A 24,291-nucleotide genomic window follows, 5' to 3' on the forward strand; every position below is an offset into this window, starting at 1 on the left:
TTGATCTATATGCTTTTTTCCTCACTTCATTGTGTCTTTTACCTGTTAGTTCAGGTCACAGATGTTGCTGATAAAATGTGAACAGAAGTTAGCAGTGGCAGGTACAAATCCCAGGCCAACATGGAAAGTTTGTCACTGCAAGAACGTCTGTTCAGTGTTATTTACATCTGCTAGAGATTTTATGCTCAGTTTGCATGAAGCTTCCAAAAGACTCTTGGCATTTTTACATCACTTTCATTTACTCCCTCCTCATACATTTTATGGCATAGATCAAAATGCTCAGTGTATGGTTTACACATTTTTGCACTCAAAGTTGGATTTTAGGTGCATCCCAGAATTTGGTCTAATTCTGTAAAATAATACCTGGGTTGCAATTGGACTAACTGCCAAAACAAGTTTGATATAAGTGAGTTACAAAGACGTCGTGTAGTTTCCAGATCCAACCAGCAATTTCTTAAAGAAAGAGTACATGATCTCAAAGACCACTAGAAGCAAATTGTGGGGAGTTTTCCTTAAAAAAGTATTTATTTATTTATATTTTTAAATGAATTTTTATTGGAATTTAGATGCTTTAGTTTGCAATGTTGCGTTTGTGCTGTAAACCAAAGTGAGTGTTATACATATATCCACTCTCTTTTAAATTTTTTTCCCATATGGGTCATTATAGAGTATTGAGTAGAGTTCCCTGTACTATTCAGTAGGTCCTTATTAGTTATCTATCTTATATGCACTAGTGTGTACCTGTCAACCCCGATCTCACAGTTTATCCTTCCCCCCCCGACCTTTCCCTCCTCCGTGTGTTGTATGCTCAGCTGTATCCGACGCTTTGTGACCCCATGGACTGTAGCCCACCAGGTTCCTCTGTCCACGTGCATCTATTATCAAAAAACCACAAATAATGTATAATAGTAATGAATACACATGATAAATAAAAATTGTAAAATGTCCTGTTTCAATAACTGTCCCAACATAGTAGGCAGGAAAAATAACAAAAAATTAATGTGTTATTAACCACCGGAATTTAAACAGTCTGTAATCTTTTTAGTCATATACATATATTTTAACTCGTAACATATAGTTAGCTATGAAAAATATATACCAATAAAACAGAATATATGATAAATATTTAATAAATAGTTCAGGAATGACTCGCTTAAGAAACTCAGGATAGCAGAAGAATGGTGCTTATTTGGTCAAGGTTCATTAACAAAGTGTTCTGCTCTAGAACCTGGCCTCTACCACAAGAATAAAAGGCTATTTTGATCTGTCAAATAAATGAATCGTGTATTCAGTAGTGCATCTGATTTTGTTGAAGAGCACAAATGACTAAACAAATCAATGAATTAAAACATTAAATTAGTTTTGATGTTTGGTGAATGTTAAAAAAAAAACAACAACTTTGAAATTCTGTCACCATGTAGATTCTGTTATACTATACTGCCCCTAATAGTCAACATTAAGTCAAATTTGTGTGTAGAAGAGAATAACTATCCCTTCATTATTCCTAGTCTTATACCATACTCTTCTGGAACAAGCATAACCTATGAACACAAACTCTCTCATTGACCCCATTTATAAGGACTTTCTGTGTTTCTCTTACTGGAACACACACTGCCATTGCATCCCATTCTCCAAACTTCTGAAGCATCTCTGAAAATCACTAAAGACCCCAGGTTCACCATGAAAGCCGTCAGCTACTTAGAAAACAATAAAAGTGAAGTGCAACCCTGGTTGTGGACAGTTAAAGTGGATTAGGGGACTGAGTCCATGTGAAACATTTTCAGCCACATTCATCAGAGCTAAATGTCAGGTTTTATACAAGAGTGTCACATTTATTAGGTTGGCTAAAAGGTTATTTGGGGTTTTTCTGTAACATCTTGAGGACAAACCCGAACAATCTTTTTGGCCAACCCACTACTTTTATTTCACATATAAAGTATGATTCCAGTTTAGAAGTTCACCTATAGCACTGACATTATACACTAACATGTGTAAAATAGCTAGCTAGTGGGAAGCTGCTGTCACAGGAGCTCAGCTCTGTTCTCTGTGACCACCTAGACGGGTAGGATCGGGGTCAGGGGGTGGGAGAGAGGCTCAAGTGGAAGGGGATATATACACTTATGGCTGATTTTATATATATATATAGTTATGGCTGATTTGCGTTGTTGTACAGCAGAAGCTAACACAATATTGTAAATCAATTATCCTCCAATTAAAAATTTTAAAAATTGCCTTAAAGTTCATCTATTCTTAAATGTTTCTGACTATATTTTATCTAAATATTTTCTTAGATTTACTTTGAATAGGTCAGGCCTTTATAAGCCAAACAGCACATAGAAAATACTTGATATTTACAGAGCATTTTCTCAGGTTAATGTATCTTATTATCATATGCCCTTTCTTCTATGATATGGTTTATAAAGTTTTAGAGTTTACCAGAAAATGAATTGGGACTTAGGAACTGGGTCCAGTAAAACAGGAACCAATACAACAAAAGGAATAATTTCTTAATTTAGAAGTAATTTAAACTATAATATAAAGTCTGAAAAGTGAAAGTGAAAGTGAAGTCACTCAGTCGTGTCTGACTCTCTGCGACCCCATGGACTGTAGCCTACCAGGCTCCTCCATCCATGGGATTTTCTAGGCAAGAATACTGGAGTGGGTTACCATTTCCTTCTCCAGGAGATCTTCCTGACCCAGGGTTTGAACTCGGGTCTCCCGCATTGTAGGCAGACACTTTACCATCTGAGCCACCAGGGAAATAATATAAAGTCTAATTCCAAATAAATGAAATTTGACATGCATGGTGGCTCATCTGAACCACCAGAGACTTCCCTGGTAGCTCAGATGGTAAAGCGTCTGCCTACAATGCAGGAGACCCAGGTTCAAATCCTGGGTCGGGAAGATCTCCTGGAGAAGGAAATAGTAGGGGTCACAGAGAGTCGGACACGACTGAGCGACTTCACTTTCACTTTCTAGTTCCAAATAAATGAAATTTGACATGCATATCCCACAGATACTAATAAATTGCATGATACTTTTTAAAAGTATAAATCTGAGTTAAGTATTTTCATTATTATAGACTAATGCACACAGAATTTTTCTAATTCTAAATTGGAAAAGTTAAACCTATTCACCAAAACATTGTCAATTGAAACATTTTTAAAACATTATATATATATTTATTATTACTTGAGTTTTCTAAAGTTAAGTATACAAACAAATCTTGAGAAACCTTGCAAAATTTGATTGAAATGAAATTTACAAGAAAGACTAAGCTATAAATTCAAGATGGTAGAAATTTAATTTCTATGCTGACCTTGAGTATGTCTAGGGATGAAAATTGTCATCCACTTAACAAAATAAATACAAGCTCAGTTTCTGTATGGAATGAAGTTTAAAGTGAATATAGAATGAAAGTAAATATTTAGAATATTAATTCCTTGAGCTCCTCAATATCTTAGTTTTGCAAAAACTTCGAAAGCATCTTCTCTGGGGACAAAAGAAAGTAATTACCTCTCCTCCACATGGTGTTTAATCATGGTCTATTTTTCGAAGAACAGCTGTGTAACACTGGCTGGGCTACAAAGTAAACACACCTCCTTCAACTTGCCTAGATTTAAAAGATAATGAATGTGTTGGGTGACAGAATCTGAGTTTAAAAGTTGAATAGGCTGGAGCTATAGGCTGAGAAAGAGATGAAAGTTATCAAGGATAAATATAACTCTTGTACTTGAGCCCAAGAAACCAAGTGAGCAAACACAAGGTGAAGAAGATGTGAACAGCAAGAGAACAGCAAGGGTAAATAAAAAAACACAAAATCTATTTGACAAGAAGCTAAATATGCCAGTAGGTTGATCTGATTAGCAGAAAAAGAATGTGACTCATAACTACATTAGTAAAAGCATTCATGAATCAAAACCTTAGTTTGACACAACAAAAAATAATTGTAGTGGACTTATGGCTCTTTGAGGCTTCCTTTGTGGCTTAGCTGGTAAAGAATCCGCCCGCAATTCAGGAGACCTGGGTTTGATCCCTGGGTTGGGAAGATCCCCTGGAGAAGGGAAAGGCTACCCACTCCAGTATACTGGCCTAGAGGATTCCATGGACTGTATAGTCCTTGGGGGTCACAAAGAGTTGTACACAACTGAGAAACTTTCACTTTAGTGCCATCACTGTTCATTTAAAGTTTCATTACACAAAGGTTGAAAGATTTGCACTGACATTATTACCAGTAATACTAAAACTCCAAGAGATTCTTTTATGATGGAATTTGTAAATTCATCAGTACTTGGTGGCATCAGAATTTTATGCACATGAAAATATTAGCAAATATGCAATATATCAATCAATGATACAACATGCAGCTAAAATGAAATTATAGTGGGGAACTAAATATTTAACTTATACCTCACTTGTTAATGGCTTCCCCAATGGCTCAGTGGGTAAAGAATCCACCTTCAATGCAGGAGGCACAGGAGACATGGGTTAGATCCCTGGGTGGGGAAGATCTCTTTTAGGAGGAAATGGCAACCCACTCCAGTATTCTTGCCTAAAAAATTCCATGGATAGAGGAGCCTGGTGGGCCACACAGTCCACAGGGTTGCAAAGAGTTGGACAAGACTGGGTGATTAAGTAAGAATCTCTCCTTAAATCTACATTTTCATGATTTTGGCAAATACTTGACAATTTCCCTTTGTACAATACAGAAGAAAAAATATGGTCAACATAAAAATCACAGAAGGCATATAAGACATTTAAGACATTTTTGACATATAAGACATTTTTGAGGCTTCACTCTGGAGAACGAAGAGTGCAACAGGACACACATGCCAGGAGATAAGATAAACCTCTAAGCGTATGTAAAAGAGAGAGGTTATTAGTACCTTTGTGAATATTCATTATTACAGAATTGGTACATTTCCTAGGTGGAAAAAGTGTTTTCTTGGCTTCTCTCTACAAGTAAATCACTATAATAAGAACCCTCAAAGGAATGTCAGGTGGATTTTCTGGTAATGTTTACCATAATTGATTTCTGTGGGTGCCTAAATGCTTTAATCCAAAACCTCATTTATCAACTTTCTGTCTATTTCATGGTAATTACAGGGTTTTCTATTACTGTATCATGGCAGGTCAAAGCAGTGTTGTGACAAGGAATCCCTGTATTAGGAAAGAAGCACATTCCACATACCAGCCCAGCAATCCAAGCTCTTGACTGTAATTAAACTTGCAGGGGAGTTATCCTTGATGACAGGGAGGAGGTGGGATGATTTGCAGGACTTATTAAGTCTTAACAACAATGCTGGATACCTGCCCCCAAACTTAGCCTGAATTTTCGCAGCATCTGTACACATCTGCCTAAAGAAAAAAAAGACAGAGTAATTTTATTCTGCAACAGAGAGATGCACCCTGATATTTCTGAGCCATACCTTTGAATCCTAGAATCATTGGTCACATTCATTGAACAATAGGAACATGCCCTTGAAAGAAACTGATCAACCAAATTTTGCTATTTTAATGCTAATTCCTTGCAGGTAGAGACTTCTGGCCTGGAATCCAGAAACAATGTCATTTTTTAATGGGTTGATAGCTAAATCTATTAACACTGCATTCTGACCCAGTCTTTTTTTTTTTTTTTTTCTGGATTTGACTTATTTTTCTTTTTACTTATATATTTTTCAAGTTTTCTTTTATTTTTAATTGGAGGGTAATTACTTTAAAATATCATGTTGGTTTCTGCCATACATTAGCATGAATCAGGCATAGGTAATATACATATGTCCTCTCCTTCTTAAGCCTCCCTTCCACCTCCCAGACTTTCCCACCCCTCTAGGTTGTCACAGAGCAACTTCGTCCTTGCTCTTCCTCACTTCTATGGCTTTGACTATTGACTTTTATCTTTGTCAGGAACTAAGAATCTGGTTTTGACTATGCTGCTTTTTCTTCACTGGGCAGGGCCTCTTACCATTCAATGGCAGTCCTGAGATATGTTATATTCTAGATGCCTGGCTCTTTTTTCCTTCTTCCATCCCAACCCCACCCCCAACTCCCACCAGAAATCTGACCAAGCCACATGACTATTCAGTTTTTGTGAGTTTCAAACAAAAGTGTAACAAATTTAATTTTCACAAAATAGAAGTGATTCAGACTTTTGAATAGTAGTGTTTGAAACATGTTCAGGTCCTCTGGGATTCAAAAATTTGCTCATTGCCACCTGGGTTTTCTTTTGCTTCTGGGGGGAGGGGAGTAGTTTTATAATAACTGAAAATCTATTTCAACATGTATCTTCTAAAATAGCAAAACTTTATGGTGTGTACATTGGAGCACCTGGAAGTTGTATTTTAATCCAAATAATACATTTATATTAAAGGAAAAGGCCCTTTAAGGAAAATGTATTAAGCTAAACTAGATACAGTCCAGAAAAGCTTTGAGTAGCTGAGCAAATCCTTAGATGATGAGGGTCACTTCAGGCTCACCCTCATGAGCGCAAGTTCCACCAGACAAGACACAACCATACAAGCCGCATTTGCTAAATAGTATCCCCACTCACTCAAACTTCCATGGCTGCTACAGAAGTAAAACACCCTCCTTATGGAAAATGGCAAGTAATGAGCTTGCTACTGAGAAACAGAATATTTCTTGCTATGTTGGTAAACAAGGATGTCACAGCCATCAGTGATTCCAGCCCTCCAGGGCACTCAGGAAGGAGAATAATACCTGAGCTATGTGGCAACCATCAACCTGAAGTCACTCCCTACAGGGAACCCTGAAGAACTCAGGCTATAAAAAATTGCAGAATACTGACCCCAGATAGCTGAGATGCACATGAAAGGAATGATTTCAGTGAGCCCAGACTCTTGCATCTTCCCATATATAGAAAAGCACTAAATTCCTTAACTTGAGTTACCTGATTTTCTTTAATTCACAAAAATACTTTTGATGTTCAGATTACCCGCCCTTTGTTGCAAGCTTCTGTATAACCTGACTTCTTACCTCCTCTCCTCCCCACCCCACTCCCTCCAAGGAGCGGTTCTCTCAAGGCTACTTGAGGATGCTGCCTACCAAGTTTGAAGTTCTAAAGATTCCCACAGAATAAATCATAACTCTCAACTTTTAGGTTGTGACTATTTTTTTAGTTGACACTACCAAATCCTGGTTTTGGCTACTACATATGCCATGCCGTAATTGCTCATTTTTATCCTTTGGGGAAAGGAAATGGAAAGATTTCAGCAGAGTTGGAGTCTGAGACAAAGTTGAGAGAGAAGTTAAGAAAACAACCACGGTTCCCAGAGTAAGATTTAAAGGAAATCAGGGGGAAAATAAAAGAATTAGACTCACGGTGCCTTTCCTCTCTCTACTTGTGGTGGATCCCCGTGCTGCTTACAGGAATTTGACGTTCTGTCCCTTCTCGTAGCTTCTTGACTGTTTCTTTTGTTTTCTTTACTTCAACTCAAAAAGTATGGTTTTAATTCCTCAAACAGATCTTTATTATTATTCTCATTTTACAGATGAAGAAGCTGTGGAACAGTGAGGCAGGTCACCCAGTTACTAAGCAGTGGAGCAGACTATTTAACTGCTAAGCTGTACTAATGTGCTCAGTTGCTGAGTCATGTCTGACACTTTGTGGGCCACGGACTGTAGCCCACCAGACTCCTCTGTCCATGGAATTTTCTAGGCAGGAATACTGGAGTGGGCTGCCATTTCCTTCTCCAGGGGATTTTCCCAACTCAGGGATTGAACCCGTGTCTCTTGTGTCTCATGCACTGACAGGCGGATTCTTTACCACTAGCACCACCTGGGAAGCTATGTTGTTGTTCACTCACTAAGTTGTGTCTGACTCTTTGAGACCCCATGAACTACAGCATGCCAGGCTTCCCTGACCATCACAGCTTCCCAGAGTTTGCTCAAAGTCATGTTCCTTGAGTCTGTGATGCTATCTAACGACCTCATCCTCGGCCAACCTCTTCTCCTTTAGCCTTCAATCTTTCCCAGCATCAGGATCTTTTCCAGTGAGTCAGCTCTTCGCATCAAGTGGCCAAAGTATTGGAGTTATACTGCCTCCAGAGGAATCTAAAGGTAGTAATATGAACTGGGGTCTACAGTGGTAGCAATAAGATCAATAATGTGGATCAGATTTTTGTGATTCTTATTTATTACAGGCTATATAAGACTACAAATAAATAGCATTATTTAAACCCACAACACAGAAGATTTTGAAATACTTGTTTCAAAGATATGGCAACCCACTCCAGTATTCTTGCCTGCAGAATCCCATGGACAGAGGAGCCTGACAGGTTACAATCCATAAGATTGCAAAAAGCCGGACACAACTGAAGCAACTTAGCATGCAAACTCACAACACAAAAGATTTTGAAATACTTGTTTTTACAGACCTAGCCTAAGTTTTCTCAATTTTTCTGTGGCTACAGAAACTTCACTGTGGAATATCCTTTGCATGTATAAAGCATCTTTTTATACATCTGACATATCCTCTTTAAAAAATCAATGAAATAAGACAGTGCCTTTTTCTCCATTCCATTAAGAAAGAACACCCTCTTCAACCCAGTAGGTTGCTTATAAATGCATGCTTCTATCATAAGAAAGGCAGAACCAAAATTTGGAGATGGATCAGTGTGCATCCAATACTTGCCACTGAAAGCTAAGAAAGGTAAGTGCTTCTCATGACTAGATGTGCTGTGTGCGCTTAGCTGCTCAGTCATGTCTGAGTCTTCATGGCCTCATGGACTGTAGCCCGCCAGGCTTCTCTGTCCATGGGGATTCTCCAGACAGGAATGCTGGAGTGGGTTGCCATGCCAAATGGTGGCAATAACTAAATATGTTAGGAATAGCGTTAATCCTGGATCTCAACCAAGCAGGTGTTTGGGCAAGAGCTGCTTACACACACAGTTGCTACTTTCAAGTAACTCATAGCTAGTTGATAGAATATGTAAAACTACATTTAAGTACATCTGTAAAGTCACTTTCGTAAGTGAGGAGTACCAGAAAGAGCCAGGTGCTCCATATTGCCAGGGATCAGTGAAGACATCAGGTGCATCCTCAAAGCAAAGTCACAGTCATTAGGTGACAAATACCTCGCAAAACGTTTGCATGCTGTTTTGAGTTGTAATTTTTCTTCTGTTCCTTTTGTGATGTTTCCATGTGGTATTTCTTAAAGATAAATTATATCTGATTAGAGTGCCAAAATATTGATACTTTAGACTGCTAGTTCTTAGCCTACTCTTTACTAAGAAGGTCGTCATTCATGTTTTTCTGATATCACAGAGTAGCATTTCACAGATAAGTTACCAGTAGTATCCAGTATCCTTAACAGAGGGAGGGGGAAAAATTAAAATGATTGATAGACTCTAAATTAACATTTTAACTTATATACTATACTAAATTTATATTTAATTTAATTTATATATACTACATTCTGCTATCTGCTATTCTGCTAAGAATGCTGAATGTTTTATGAAAAGCATAGTTGAAACTTGAAAGTCCCATTTTTCTTATATGTAAAAATATTTAGTATAATATTTATAGGAATTTCAATGAAGATTTTAAGACAAAAGTTGTACACAAAGATCCTTTTGTTAAGAAATATGTGGGTCATATAATTAAGATAGCACCTAATTCATACTAATAGTCAGAGAAAAATTCTTAAGTTTGTTGACTGAAATGTTACCTTTTTACCTGTTGAAATGTGTGCATGTATGTTTGTGTGTGTGTAGATTCTAAATATAACTATCTGGTGACCAATAAGCTAAGCAGGAGATGGTATAAATTAATAAATGTCAAAGTTAGATCAGATAATCAAACTACCTACTTGTTTCAGGTAGTGCCTGAATATTAGAATATTTCATTTATGTATTTTATATTTATTTCAAATTAGCAAAAGATTTTATCATTAAAAAATTAAGAAGGTCAAGGAAAAAATGCAAAGTTACTCACTAGTGACAAAATTGAGTGAAGGAGATAATGAAATAACTCCACTCCATAAATACACACAAGGTACATGCTGTTCCTGAAAGCAGGAGAAGGAAATTGTGATGATTCATTTCTTCATCACAGCTAAATTAAGTCAATACATATTTTCTGAGCATCCATTTTAAGATAGCAATTTTCTAGGCTCCTCAAGAATGCAGATACGCACAGCCTTTGGTATCATACCTCCAACAAAAAAATTTATAAAGAAACATTCAAAAAGCAGGAATCAAATTACAACACAGGAAAACAAGAAGCGCGGCAACAAGACACGAAGTGAGTGGTATAAACCGCCTGTGTACCATGACTGAGGTAAACCTTACCTAGACGCAGGGAGCTAAAAAACTGGTGGAAGTCTGATGGTTAAAAAGAAGAGGGAAGAATATTCTTGAATACTGTGAGCCTGGTAGGCTACAGTCCATGGGGTCTCAAAGAGCCAGACACTACTGAAGCGACTTAGCACACACGTGTACATCATACGAGTGAAAAAAAAAAAGGTAGTAAACAACTCTGAATGGCAGTTTCGAGTCTGTCATGATCAATTCAATGAAAAAAAGATTAAAAACCACAGCAAATTACAAAAAGACTTGTATTCAAATTAAAACTGTAAAATAATTTTCAAAAAATATGTGAGCAGTAATTTCATTATACCATGTGGAAGACTTCTCAAAATGTAATTCTATAGGCACATACATTTAACCCTCTGTATGTCAAATTTCATTATAAATAAAATTAAAAACCAAGAAAAATTAAGGGGAAAGGATCATTCACTATGTATGCATTACAGATGTCCTAATTTTTTATATTCCTGATGCTTTTAACATATTAAGGATTTTTGCAAATCAATTCAGAAGATGAGTATTTCAATAGAAAAATAGGCAAAGGAATTAATGAGAGACTCTGAAACAAAGTAAAAGTGTCTAAGAGCCATGAAAAATATTAATAAATATTGTAAAAATTTACAAGGAAACTTTTACCTTTTTATTGCAAAAAAATTATAATTATTTTTGTTAGCAGTGATACAGGAAAACTATAAACTTCTTAAGAGCAAGTGACATAAAAAATCCAAAGGCTTGCAAATGTGAATATATTTAACCCAGTAATCCTACTTAAAAATCTATCCTAAGGGATTAATAAAAGATGATACAAAACCTTTGTCAAAGATGACTGCAATGATACATATGAAGAAAGTTCATTGCAACGGTACTTAGGATATTAGCAAAATTAAGCAGCCTAAATTTCCAACCAGAGATTATAAATTAATGCATATTTATACTTCGCAAGCAATAACATTAATATTGCATAAAATTCCAACAATATAAAAAATGTTCATGATGTATCGCTAAATGAAAAAATTAATGAGCTTCAATAACTATAAAACAGATAATAATAGGGAAGGATTTTCACCAAACTATTTACATTAACTTTTTCAAGTTGGTGAGAGAATGATTTTCCAAATTTTCTGCCATGAGCAAATATTGTATTGATATTTATAGTTAGCAAAACACTTATATCTTGTAAAAGTTGTAATACTTTGCAACCAACAAGTAATCAGTAAATGTTAAAATAGCTAGCAAAATCTCAAACTCACATTTTTATTTTAACCACTGATTACATGAAAATGAGAATCCTTAGCATTCATTAAATCAGTCATTTATTGCATATATGTGTGTGTTTGTAATTTTATTCCATATGTGTGCAGGATTTTTATTTTGGGGAAATTCAAAATTGTCTTTTAAAGAAGTTTCACTTTGCAAATTTCTTAAATTATGCCTCCTCTAAAAAATACTGTGTTCACTAATTTAATTTTTCTGTATCCCAGGTGCTTGTGGTTTATTAGTGGTGGTGTATGCTCCTAATGTATCACTCATTGGAATGTACTGAGAATGTTTGCCTTCTTAGCATGTGTGTGGGTGCTAAGTCACTTCAGTCATGTCTGACTCTTGGCGACCCTATGGATCATGCACCCCCACCCCCATCCCCTCAGGCTCCTTGTGCATGGGGATTCTCCAGACAAGAATAGTGGAGTGGGTTGCCATGTCTTCCTCCAGTATTTCTTCTCCACCCAGGGATCAAACCAGCCTCTCGTCTCCTGCACTGGGAAGTGGGCTCTTTACCACTAGCACCACCTGGGAAGCCCTCTTCTTAGCATATTGGGATGCAGTTTAAGAACTGAGATACTTAGGACTTCTCTGGCAGTGCTGTGGTTAAGACTTTGCTCTCCCAGTGCAGGAGGTGCAGGTTGGGAAATTAAGATCCAGCATGCCTCACAGTGTGGCCTAAAACACAAAAACAAAAATGAATTGAGACACTTAATTAACAAGAATCCTGGAGCCTAAGGAAAATAGGCTTATTTTCCTTTTGAAAGATTTGAAACATTTGAAAGATCTTCACCTTTTGCTGTCTGTAGCAAGAGCCATATATACAACAATAGCATGTTCAAATTCCATGGTATCTTTTATCTGAAAGATTCTAAAGTCCATTATGGAACCTATTCGGAGATTCCTACCTATTATAAAACGCAGCACCTCTGGTTGACCACAGCTTGACCACATGGCAGTAGAAACTCAGTTGGATAGTTTCTCATCAGTCTTAAGAGAGGAAGTAAAGAATAACATCTGTAATTAAAACTCCTATGATTTTATTTTTCTTTAAGACGGAGGACAGTGTCATTACACAGATTGGAATGCAGCCAAAACAGCTAAAGCTAAATCTTGAAAGTGAAGTACCCTGCAAGAATTTACCAATAATAAGTTGTTGGAGGTGGGCAGATGGGCTTGAAAATGATACACAGGACTCTTCCTACTGGCTTGTGAATTGAGCAAATAAATCAATATAGATAAGCTAGATGTTTCTTTTGAAATATAATAAGAATACTCAGTTTTCCTCCATAGTTTTGTCAATGTGGACAATTTTTAAGGTATTTATTAAATTTGTTACAATATTGCTTCTCTTTATGTTCTGTTTTTTGGGGGGCATGAGGCAGGTGGGATCTTGGCTCCTTCACCAAGGGTTGAACCCACACCCCCTGTATCAGAAGGCAAAATCTTAACCACTAGACCGCCAGGGAAGTCCCCTTCCATAATTTAGCCTGAGAAATAAGTAGTTTGTCTTATCAGTGCCCAGAATTTTCATAAGCAGTGCTACTGAGGATATTATTCTGTGCTAGATTCAGACTAAAACTGGTGCAGGCAGGTGGACCATCTATATTTGTCAGTTGATTAATTAGACTTGGTTCTGAGTCAGTTAATGACATGACTGTCACAAAGGCAAATTGGAATGTAAGTTTATAGGACAGGCAGTAATTATTGTCTCCAGATGTTTTACATGGAATCTAGTTAAAATACATGGAAAAATTAAAATAGAAGTGATCGCAGTACCTATGAGAAGCTGATATAGTATTCAGATCCATAGCTCAAGTGCTAAGTAAAGTGGGCACAGGGGCTTGGTAGGAACAAACATAATTATGCAGCTATGAAGTTGAACATAGGCTTTGCTGTCTTGGACCATTAATGCTAGCATGGTGATGACAAACTGTCTTGTGAGAGACACACAGTAAGACAGGAAAATAAAGGAATTTGGGCCCTGAGACTGGCATCACAACTGAGGTTTCCAACAGCAAATTTTCATAAGTTGTTTTATATTGTTTCGTACTGAAAGAACTTTTGGAGACGCAGATCTTAGGAGTGGAGGAAATTGAGAGATTTCTAAAGTTTCCCAAGGTTATTTTGAATCTCTTCTCAATATCATCAGTAGTTTTTTAAATTTTTTTCCCTCCACCCACTCTGCTGTTTCTTGAGTATAACATATTATCAAACTATTCTAGTTTTTTTTTATTTATGACAGTGTTTCTCTATCAAAAGTTAAGGAAATAGAGAGGCTGAAATAATATAAGTAGAGTAGTGTTTATGCAAAATGTAATTAGGCACCTAATACGAACAAATCATTTTATATAACATGATGACTGACATTTAATCGGCACTCAATAAATGTTGATTTCATCTTTCGTGTTTACTACCAGTGAGAAAGTTTTTCAGAGACAAAGATGGTAGAAAATCTACAAATACAAATAATGATTATAAACAAAGGTAGCATAAAACACTGAGAGAAATTCTTGATCTGTATTCCAGAGATATTTTAGGGATTCAGGACCATAGACACATAAAAAGTATGTATTTTTGTACTCACATGTATATATTGGGAGTGAAAGTCCATACCATTCATTACATTTTTTCAAAGATTCTATCACTCCCCAAATCCAAAGAACAACTGAAGAAAAGGAGTGAGGATATTGAAGAAATTGAAGAAAATGCTGATTTGTACAGACATTCGTTAATACTTTTGCTTTGAAAATATTTTGCAATATGTTTATTACCTAGTTTGGAATGGTTCAGAATAATTCCAAGACTAATATCCATATGAAAGAACAGTGTCACTGAAATATTGGAAAGAGAGTAAGATAAAAATAGGAGTCAATAAAGGGACTTGGAGCTTCTAGGATATCAGAGTGAGAACTTCCATAAATCTACTCTATAAAAGAATAAAAATAGACCCTCCTATACCTGAAAAATAAAAAGAATCAAAATAGAAAAGAAATTTCCAAGTCAATTTTTCAGAGCTCTAGAAATTAACCAGAGTTTTACAACAATCTAAGATGCATTTATTTAAGAAAAGCTGCTGAACCTCAGTAAGAACTAGATTTATGGCTATTTAACTTGACCTACACTTATTCCCTGCTCGCTCCCCAGTTCTCAAGCAGCCTTGAAAATTAACAGACTTGGAGCCATGATGGAGGCAGACCAAGTCTGGATCTTCTCATATAGTCTCATCCTTAAAGCATCAGTATTATTTGATTTGTCTCAAAGCTTCTTGGAAAATCTCTGTTCACAGGTCATTGTCATTATTTGACTTGATTTAGAGCTCAAAAGTCCTACCTCCAGGTCATTTGTTGAAAACAATCAGTAGAAATTAATATCATAGATGCCTACATTAATAATTGTGGCAAACAAAAGCCTGGACAAACTATAAAAGGAAGATATATTAATGAGATGTTCATAGGGGTTTTTGGAAAGCTCTGATATATTGCTGAGAATTTAGAAGGGCATATACTTGCTCCTTGGAAGGAAAGTTATGACAAACCTAGGCAGCATGTTAAAAAGCAGAGACGTCACTTTGCTGACAGAGGTCAAAAGCCATGGTTTTTCCAGTAGTCAGGTAAGAGTTGGACCATAAAAAAGCCTGAGCACCAAAGAATTAATGCTTTCAAATTGTAGTGCTGAAAACACTTTTAAGAGTCCCTTGGACTGCAAGGAGATCAAACCAGTCAATCCTAAAGGAAATCAGTCTTGAATATTCATTGGAAGGACTGATGCTGAGGCTGAAGGTCCAGTACTTTGGCCACCTGATACAAAGAGCAGGCTCATGGGAAAAGACCTAGATACTGGGAAAGATTGAGGACAGGAGGAAAAGGGGGTGACAGCGGACGAGATGGTTGGATGACATCACCTTCTAAGTATATGTGAATTTGAGAAAAGTCTGGGAGATAGTGAAGGACGGGGAAGCCTGGCGTGCTGCAGTCCCTGGGGTCACCAAGAGCCGGACGTGACTAAGTGATTAACAGCAACAGCAGCATATTCTGTCTATAAGAGGCATTTCAGATTCAAAGACATAAATAGATTGAAAGTTTACAAGATGAAAGAAAAATACCATACAGTATACCATACCATACCATACCATACCAAACAGTAACCAGAAGCAAAACCTCTTAATAGAAATGAAGGGAGAAATAGACAATTCAAAAAAATTAATTGATGAATTCTGTATCTCACTTTCAAAAAATGAATGGAACACCTAAGGGGGAGATCAGCAAAGAAATAAAAGACTTGGACAACACTATAAACCAACTAAACTGAACAAACATCTATAGCATACTCCATCCACCAAGAGCAGACTACACAGTCTTCTCAAGTGCACATAGACTATTTTACAGGATAGATAATGTGCTAGGTCATTGAACAAGCCTCAGTAAATGTAAAAGAATTGAAATAATCAAAGTACATTCTCCAGTCACAATAGAATTAAATTATAAATCAATAAGGGGAAATTTGAAGAATTACCAAAATGTAGAAATGAAATAATACGTCTAAATAATCAATAGTTCAAATAAAAAATAGCAAGTAAAGTTTAAAATGCTTTAAAATGAGTGAAAGTGAAAATACAAAATACTAAAACTTATGAGGTGCGGCTAAAATAATGTTAACCGGGGAATTTATAGCTGTGTACATCTGTATTAAAAAAGAAGAAGAATCTTAAATCAATAATCTAATTTTCCTGTTTAAAAAAACTGGAAAAAGAAGAGAAAGCTATATCTAAAGCAAGCAAAAGGAAGGAAGTCATTTAAAAAGCGCAGAAATAAATGGGACAGAGAATAGTAAAGCAATAGAGAAAAATCAGTGAAGCCAAAATTGGTTCTTTGATCAGCAAAATTAACAAAACTTTGCTAGAATTATCAAGAAATGAAGAGAACATAATCAAATTACTAAAATCAGGAATAAAAAGGAGACAGCTGAGATAACTTAGACAAAAATGACAAATTTTTAGAAAAACACAAAATACCAAAAATGATTCAAGAAGAACTAGAAAATCTGTACCTATGTATGTTTATTGGCACATTTTCCCCCTTTGTTTCCTCTTTCCCTAAATTTTAATAAAAAATTCAATAATAGATATATTTGCCTTTTTAATGACAAAAATTGACTTAAAATGTTTAATTCCTTTCCCTAAATGGAAAAGATCTCTTAGGCAGTGTTTATGTCTAAGCTTCAAACTCCTAGTTGGAAAAATATTTGCGTTTAATAAACATTTTGTGGCTTTCTAACTTTAAGTGACTTTTATTCTTTTTTTCATTTATTTTTATTAGTTGGAGGCTAATTACTTTACAATATTGTAGTGGTTTTTGCCATACATTGACATGAATCAGCCATGGATTTACATGTGTTCCCCATCCTGATCCCCCCCTCCCACTTCCCTCCCCATCCCATCCCTCTGGGTCATGAGTTTAAAATTTTCTTATCTCTAAACTGAAGGTATTATAGCTTATAGTAGCCTTTGATAGAGGATTTACTGAGCAAAATAATTTAGGGAAATCTAAAAATATTTCTTATTATTTCTACAGCCATCCTTGTAAAGCCCAGATTCTCAAGCAAACAGAGCCTTGATGAAAGCTCTTGTGTTATTGCTTTTGTAGGGAGGGCAATTCTCAGAAAAGTAGGAGGAAGAAAAAAGGGAGATAACAGAATTGAGCACAGTCTGTGTGTGATTACCAAGCCTGCCACTGCTTGGTACCAAGCATACTGCAGCACATATTTCTGACAGTCTTTCAAGAGGCTGGGTGAATCATCGCATCTCAGGATGGCCCATTTGGGAGACGAATTGAGAAGAATTTATCTGCTAGCTCCCATCTCTCAAAATTCCTGAGATTTACCCCAAGGGACATTAACTTCCCCACACTTCCAGGTGATGGTACGCGAACTCTGAGCAGCCTTTGTTATCACATGTCTCAGCTCCAACAGGAAAGCCTTGGGATCAGAGAGAAGAGCCCCACTGCACAGGCTCTGATGAGACAGATAGAATAGACCAGCATGAAGTCCATTAGAGCCTGTGCATAGCTGAAAAGGTGGCAGCAGCAGGGGTTTCAGAGACAGATGACCCGAAGAGGGAATGAGACAGGGCATAAGTGTGTGTGATTCATCATCCAACCAAAGTCTCCAAGAGGAAACTAGGCACGTGTGTGTACTTGCTAAGGGCTTCAGTTGTGTCTGACTCTTTGCGACCCTACGGACCGTAGCCTGCCAGGCTCCTCTTTCTATGCGATTCTCTAGTCAAGAATACTGGAATGGGTTGCTGTGCCCTCCTCCAGCGGATCGTCCCTACCCAGGGATCGAACCCACATCTCTTAAGTCTCCTGCATTGGGATGCAGGTTCTTTACCACTAGTACCACCTAGGAAGCCCAGACACTAGGCAGTATATTCAAATTCAATGTAGGAAGCCTTTTGAATGAACATGTCATTGTTCTGTTCTTGGGGAAAAGATGGTGTTTAAAGGATTGATTATAACCACTTCCAAAGAACCACAAAAATTAGAAATTTTTTAGTACATTGCATCAAAGCACAACTTTTGGCTCTCATTGTAAGTCTTTATACATACTCTAATTTTTATTGATCAGTTTGCTGTGTTAGTCATCTCAGGCTGACAAAACAGAATGCCGTGAATTGGGGGCTTAAACAACAGAAATGTATTTTCTTACAGTTCTGGAGGCTGGGAAGTCCAGTTCTGTTCCTGGTGAGAACTGTCTTCCTGGTGTGTCAGTGGCTGCCTTCTCCCTGTGTCCTCCGTAGCAGAGAGAGAAAGAGATCTCTTTCTTCCTCTTCGTATAAGACCACCAGTCCTATCAAATTAGAACTCATGTCTTTATGATCTCCTGCGTGTGTGCTCAGTTGCTCAGTAATGTCCGACTCTTTGTGACCCCATGTACTGTAGCTCACCAGGCTCATCTGTCTATGGATTTTTCCAGGCAAGAATACTGGAGTGGGCTGCCATGTCATTCTCCTGGGGATCTTCTTGACCCAAGGACTGAACTTGAATATCATGCATTGGCAGGCAGATTCATCACCCCAGAGCCACCTGGAAAGCCCCTTTATGATCTCATTTAGTCTCAATTACTGCCTAAAAGTCCTGTCTCTGAATACAGTCACGTTGGAGGTTAAGATTTCAATGTATGAGTTTTGAGGACACACAGTTTAGTCCATAGCACTCACTTATCACAAAGAATAAATCTACTGAAATGTTAAAATAATATGGAATTTGAGTAATCCAAAACGTTTGCATTTTTATAAATTACTATAATTAAAATATCTTTGGGTGCCAATAATTTTAAGGTATCTCCATATATGACACAATTTTCTTCTCAAAAATAAGACGTGTGAAAAAATAGAAAGTATCACTATAACTCTGAAAGCATTGCTTCCTTGTCAAGTTTTCAGATAAGAATATTTTAGATAGTGCCACTAAATTGATACATATATGAACCAGTAAATATATCCACACTATTTATTTGAGCCTAATCCTGATGGCTCAGTGGTAAAGAATCCACCTGCCAAGCAGGAGAAGCAGGTTTGATCCCTTGGTTGGGAAGATTCCCTGGAGAAGAAAATGTCCACCCACTCCAGTATTCTTGCCTGGGAAATCCCATGGACAGAGGAGCCTGGCAGGGCTACAGTCCATGGGGTCACAAAAGAGTTGGACATAACTGAGTGACTATACAACAACAAAGCCTATACATGCCTCTAAGATTAAAGATGCACTATATATTATGAGTTTTCCATATAAAGGCAACAAAAAAACCTCATTACTGCTCAAAATTCTCAGAGTCCTGTCTCATAATAATACCATGTTTGCAGGGTTGTAGATCCCACCCACAAGGTTGCATCACTTAGCTCCACTCATGATAAGAATGCTCAGTATTTAACTGGCTTTGTCAGCCATATGTCTACCTCTTCCTCCATAACAGACAAGTATCTAGACCTAAGGCTCTCATTTCCCCTGGAAACTGCTTGTATAAATAGTATGCCACCTTGCTCTTTATTTTGGGCTGCCAGGTATTAATAACACCAGATATTAGGTTGGAGACTCATGTGAAATATCAGTTGGAAAGCTTTTCTGTTTTCAGGTTACATAGCCCATGAAAACTTTCATGAGCCACATCTGTCTCAAAACGAAATAACACGAGCAATCTAAAGAAAAATATTGCTTTCCTTACAGAGTGCCATGTTATTGCCCCAGGGGGGAAAAAGTCCAAACCTCTTAACAAGCTGTTTCAATGAGTTGGGGGAGGAGGCTGCCCTTATACCACAGAACTTGTAATATCCTGCATATGGTCACTCCCTCCAGAGCTCCATGCCTTTCCTTTTGCTCTTCTGTGCCCATAAATTCTTCTCACCTGCCTGGTGATGCCTACCCCTCTTCCTCAAATGTTATCTCCTCAGGGAAGTCCTTCCTGATGTCCTCAACAGAGTTGATTTTTTTTTTCTTTATGCTCCCTTGGTATTTTATTATTTTAATTTTTTAGAAGTCTTTATTGACTTTACTACAATATTGCCTCTGGTTTATATTTTGGGTGTCTGCTATCTCAGCTCCCCAATCAGGAATTGAACCTGCATCACCTGCCCTGGAAGGTGAAGTTCCAACCACTGAACAGCCAGGGACGTCCCCATCCCCTAGTTTTGTATTCATCTCTCCGGCTGCCTCGCCCACTTGGCCAGCGTTCACTTTTGGCAGGGGTCCTGCCATCTGAGTATATCTGTATCTAGAACATACCTGGTACTGTACCTCTCTACTGAATGAATGATGTCATTGTCGTTCAGTCACTCAGTCGTGTCTGACTCTTTGCAACCCCATGGACTGCAGCACTCCAGACTTCTCTGTCCTCCACTGTCCCCCAGAGCTTGTGCAGATTCATATCGATTGAGATGGTGGTGCTACCTAACCTTCTCATCCTCTGTCAGCCCTCCTCCTTTTTGCCTTCAGTCAATCTTTCCTAGCATCAGGATCTTTTTCAGTGAGTCATCTCTTCCTATCAGGTAGCCAAAGTATTGAAGCTTTGGCATCATCAGCAGTCCTTCCAGTGAACATTCAGGGTTGATTTCCTTTAGCATTGACTGGTTTGACCTCCTTGCAGTCCAAGAGAGTCTCAAGATTCTTCTCCAGCACCACAATTCAAAAGCATCAATTCTTTAGCTCCTAGCCTTCTTTATAGTCCAACTCTGGTTGGAGTGATGTCTCCATGGTCCAGAGTCCATGGAGTCTGGTCCATGGTCCAGAGTGATGTCTCTGCTTTTTAATATGCTATATAGGTTTGTCATAGCTTTACATCTGAGGAGCAAGTGTCTTTTATTTTAATGGCTGCAGTCACCATCTGCAGTGATTTTGGAGCCAAGAAAATAAAAATCTGTCACTGCATCTTCTTTTTCCCTATCTACTGAATGAATGAATCAACCAGCAAATGCATTAAAGACCAATGATGCAAGTTACTGAAATAAAAGAAATAATGCTTGAAGAGTAGTATATTGCTTCATAACAAGCCAGAAAAATCGTCAACAGTGGTTTTCAAAGTCAGAAGCACATCCTTCTGATGATACCAGTCTTAGAAGAAGAGTTTCTCTCTTGCTATTGTTATGCCAGAATTCAAAGACTTTTTTCTGGTTATTCCAGAGACTGTAGCTGTACATCTACAGGACTAGTTATTTCTCTGATCCCACAGTTTAATGTATGTGAATCACAGCACTCTACAAGGAAAACAAAAATCTGTAAACAGTGCTCATAATACCATAGCCTCGAGAGGGATCGGGTAGAGAGGGAGGTGGAAGAGGGGATCGGGATGGGGAATACATGTAAATCCATGGCTGATTCATGTCAATGTATGACAAAAACCACTACAATATTGTAGGGTAATTAGCCTCCAACTAATAAAAATAAATGGAAAAAAAATTAAAAAAAAAAAAAAAGCACAGCCTCCAGTAAGGCCATTGCTGGAAGCCTTGTGTGCATGCTTGTGCGTGATCAGTTCCTTCAGACACGTCCAACCCTTTTTCGACCCCATGGACTACAGCTTGCCAGGCTCCTCCATCCATGGGACTTCCCAGGCAAGAACACTGTCATGGGTTGTCATTTCTTCCTCCAGGGGATCTTCCCAACCCAGGGATTGAACTCAGGTCTCCTGCATTGCAGGCAGATTCTTTACTGTCTGAGCCAGTGGGGAAGCCCACTGGAGGCCTTAGGGAATTCTAAAAGAGAGTGCATTTTTTTTCCTTGCAACCACAAATTATTTTTTAGCTGTAAAATGCAACGTGCAAGTTTGTTTCCCTAATGGACGTATGGTTAATTTTCATCATGTGAGAAAATAATACATAAATTTCAAGGAAAAAATATGTAAAGTTCAAGAACAAATACCTCATAAAAATTTTTCTATACCTCTTCTGGATGCTGTAGAAGAGCCACCCTCCTGCCCACACACTAGTTTTGTTATAAAATTCTGTTTTTTAATTAAAAAGACAGTGAGGCTTTTTTTTTCTTCCCATACTTTAAACTGCTCAGAAATGATAAGATTTGAAAGACCTTTGGTCATCGCCAGAGAGTAATGCCATTAACAAATGCAAAAGAATAATAAAATGCCTAAAATGATAAGGTACTAGGGTCTGAGCTAAATAGTCCTTTAATTGGAAAAAGTTCATGTATTAATATTCAACATTAAGCAGTGATTAGTAGATACAATATGTGCTTTTTTTTCAGTAGAGTAGATAAAAACTTGTCCACTTTTAATGTAAATTTAATAGAAATTTTAATGTCCCACTCTAAAATGCTATGATTAGTTTCAGAGGAATTAAAAAAAAAAAGTCTTTATCAGTGAGCACATCCATAGGTTTTAACAACAAAGTTCCTTATATAATTTTATTCTCTGAAATTGTTTCATAACTGGCAAGAAGATTTTCATGTTTAATAAGTACATATTATATCCTTTGTTTAAAAAAGGAAGTCCAAAAAAAGTGTTCATTCTTGTCTTCATCCTAGAAAAGCTGTTTGACCTCTTTCCTTGCTCTCACTGAGTGATTTTTTTAAAACCTTTTTTTTTTTTTTCCGTCTTCTTCAAGAAAGACGTATTTTGACAGTATTTTTTTCCTCCAGGGAATCTTTAAATAGCCAGGTAACAAGAATTCATTGTGCAAATGGTACAGTGAATGTGAAAGTAAAGAATGACATTTAGGACAATTTTTACTCTAGTTTCATGTTCAGGGAGCTGAACATGAAGTTTATTAATGAAGAGATATGGTCTAACCAATTCCCCAAATATTGCTGTCACATTAAATAATTTATTTAATCTGAGAATCTCATCCTTTCTCACAGCTTTTCTAGCATCCAATTCCTTCCTTTCACTTTAATCAAGTGTTTGAATGCCAAAAGATTTCTGGATGAAGTCCATGCTCAGGTCCATCATCTGAGATTCCACTGTTAATCTCTCCAATCCAAAATGTACCTAGCTCCTCTCTCAACATTACCTGTTTCCCATTGACAAAACCAGTTATCTATCCAGGCTCAAGAAGTTGGTATGCAGGTTCTAGCTGCCCCTTCACTTTATATTTCTAGAGCTGTTGTGGTTCAGTCGCTAAGTTGTGTCCAACTCTTTGCCTATGGACTGCGGCACTCCAGACTTCCCTGTCCTTCACCATCTCCCATCTTCATCATCTCAAACTCATGTCCACTGAGTTGGTGGTGCCACCTTGGTTGCTCCAATGGCATGAGCAGCCCAAATGACCAAGAGGTAGCTGTAGCTTCAAGTTAAAGTGGAAAATAAGAATACAGTTCTACTTTGTCCTGTGGTAAAAATAATCCCTTTCCAGATATCAAGCCCACTAATCCTGCAGAACCTATATTTGTGGAAATGGGGAGCACACATTCCACAAGTGAGTCCCTGAAGAGTGGTCAGATGAACCAATCCTACTCCTTGTTTCTAGGACCCACATATTCTAGCTACTGGAGGCAGCAGCATATATTAAAGCCATTGATTTGTGCATATACACATCCTAGAAAGGGTTTCCCTGGTGGCTCAGATGGTAAAGAATCTGCCTGCAATGCAGAAGACCTGGGTTTGATCCCTGGATTAGGAAGATCCCCCGGAGATGGACATGGCAACCCTCTCCAGTATTTTTGCCTGGGAAATGCCATGGACAGAGGAGTCTGAGTCCACGGGGTCAAAGGAGTTGGACATGACTTAGTGACTAAATCACCACCACCTAAAGGATTTATAAATACTTAGTTGCTCAGTCATGCCCGAGTCTTTGTGGCCCCAGGGGCTATAGTTTGCCAGGGTCCCCTGCCCATGGAATTTTCCAGGAGAGAATACTGGAGTGGGTTGCCATTTCCTTCTCCAATGCACGAAAGTGAAAAGTGAAAGTGAAGTCGCTCAGTCATGTCCAACTCTTAGCAACCCCATGGACTGAAGCCTGCCAGGCTCCTCCCTCCATGGGATTTTCCAGGCAAAAGAGTACTGGAGTGGGGTGCCATTGCCTTCTCTGAGATAAACATCTACTTTTGCTTTATTGACTATGCCAAAGGCTTTGATTCTGTGGATCACAACAAACTGTGGAAAGTTCTTCAAGAGATGGGAATACTAGACCACCTGACCTGCCTTTTGAGAAATCTGTATGCAGGTCAGAAAGCAATAGTTAGAACTGGACATGGAACAACCCACTTCT

General features: G+C 37.7%; 1 protein-coding gene and 1 non-coding gene across 2 annotated transcripts in view; both read left to right on the forward strand.

The window, feature by feature from the left end:
• Positions 1-24,291, forward strand: part of PTPRO (protein tyrosine phosphatase receptor type O) — a 255,206-nt gene that overhangs the window by 40,134 nt on the left and 190,781 nt on the right. The window lies entirely within an intron of this gene.
• TRNAC-ACA (transfer RNA cysteine (anticodon ACA)) lies at positions 2,833-2,904 on the forward strand. Its single transcript has one exon. It is a non-coding gene; the product is annotated as a tRNA-Cys (tRNA).

This window comes from Dama dama, chromosome 22, assembly GCF_033118175.1.
Source record: "Dama dama isolate Ldn47 chromosome 22, ASM3311817v1, whole genome shotgun sequence".
NCBI classification, from domain to species: Eukaryota; Metazoa; Chordata; class Mammalia; order Artiodactyla; family Cervidae; genus Dama; species Dama dama.